At 45.3% G+C, this 1,776-nt stretch overlaps 1 protein-coding gene across 2 annotated transcripts in view; it reads right to left on the reverse strand.

Moving 5' to 3' along the window:
• Positions 1-1,386, reverse strand: part of LOC109916715 (cyclin-A2-like) — a 40,301-nt gene extending 38,915 nt beyond the window's left edge. The window contains exon 1 of one of the 2 annotated variants that reach the window (XM_048596184.1): positions 1,289-1,386. The gene's annotated coding sequence lies outside the window, so the exon portion shown is untranslated. Of the gene's footprint in view, positions 1-1,211 lie in introns of both variants that reach the window. The other variant, XM_048596171.1, reaches the window with a different exon arrangement.
• Positions 1,387-1,776: the final 390 nt, after the last annotated feature.

Genomic DNA, 1,776 nt, shown 5'->3' on the forward strand with positions numbered 1-1,776 from the left:
AGACACCCCTGACCCTGGCACCAGGGAAGCAACATACCATTCTGGAGACTCACATCGGACCACAGAATTTCCTGTCTGTTCCCCTAACCATTGAATCTCCTATCACTCTGCTATTCTCCCCCCTTCCCTTCTGAGCCACAGAGCCAGGCTCAGTGCCAGAGACCTGGCCACAATGGCTTTCCCCTTGTTGGTCGTTTTCCACCACCCCACCAACAGTATCCAAAGCAGTATACTTATTATTGAGGGGAACGGCCCCAGGGAATCCCTGCACTGTCTCCTTATTCCCTTTCCCTCTCCTGATGGTCACCCAGGTTCTCAAGGATGAGGACCTGTTCTTTAATTTCATTCCTAGCTCCTGCTAATCCCTGAACAGGTCCTCTTTCCTAGTCTTGCCTGTGTTGTTTGTTCTGACATGGACCACAACACTGGATCCTCCCCCTCTCTCCCCTATATTCTTTCAAGTCGGTCAAAGAGATCTCTTACCCGGGTACTGAGCAGGCAACACGCAACATGGGACTCACGATCCTGCTTACAAAGGGTACTGTCTACTCCCCTGATTATAGCATTCCCTACAACTACCATCTGTCTTTTTTCTCCCCCCTTTTGAATGGCCTCCCATACCATGGTGCAGTGGTCAGTTTGTTCATCCTCCCTGCAGCCTTTTTCCTTGTCCACACAGGGAGCAAGTACCTCGTACCTGTTGGACAAGGTCAAGAGCTGAGGCTCCTCTGTTCCTGAGTGCGGGATCCCTCTACTTGCCTCGCCTGCAGTCACCACCTGCTGTCCCTGGCCACTGACCAAATTCAAAGTACTTAATCTACCAGGTGTGACTACCTCCTGAAACACAGCATCCAGGTATGTGTTCCCCTCCAGGATGTGCCGCAGTGTTTGAAGCTCAGATTCCAGCTCATCAAATCTGAGCTGAAGTTCCTCGAGTAACCAACACTTACTGCAGATGTGGTCACCGCTGTTTGCAATGGGATCAGCCAGCTCCCACATCTTATAGCTACAACACATCACCTTTCCAGCCATTTCTACTTAGTTAATTACTTTTGAGTTAAATTAAATTTATTGATACTACTTTGCTGTGTTCTTATTCAAATTTATTGCAGATTTCCTACCAGACAATCAGGTCACAGCCTCCCTGTAACATCATTCCATTTTTTTTCGCAGGTACAATGTTCCCCAAGCTCCAGTAGGTTTATACTCACTCTTCTGCTGCTGCACCCTTCTATAGCTTCTCACTGACTAGGCCACGATCCCCGAGCTCCAGTAGGTTTATACTCACTCTGCTGCTGTTGCACCTTCCGACAGCTTCCAGCCGACTAGGCTGTGGTCCCCAAGTTCCGCTAGGTTTATACTCTGCTTCTCCTGCTCCGCCCTCCAACAGCTCCCACTGACTAATGTGAACACTGATCTAATAGCAGTCATAATTTCATCAAATTCAACTCTAATTGCCACAGTTGAAACAGGACAGCTAAAGAGCTAAGAGATATAAACTGAATATAAAAGCATACAAAAATGCAAAATATAACACAAGTCCTGCCAAATGAACATTAAAGGATGACAAAATATAGCAAAAGCAGTAAAAAAGGAATATGAAAAGAAACTTGCAAGGGGTATCAAAATAAACAGAAGAATCATTCCCAATTATGTTCAATAAAAATGTTAGTCAATAGCAATGTGGTCCCATTGACAATAGGTGGCAATGATATTGTCAGTGAAAATAAAGAAATGATGGACATTTTGAATAATTAATGGATTTTTAATCAGTAT

The sequence above is a fragment of the Rhincodon typus genome, chromosome 1 (genome assembly GCF_021869965.1).
Source record: "Rhincodon typus isolate 14 chromosome 1, sRhiTyp1.1, whole genome shotgun sequence".
NCBI classification, from domain to species: Eukaryota; Metazoa; Chordata; class Chondrichthyes; order Orectolobiformes; family Rhincodontidae; genus Rhincodon; species Rhincodon typus.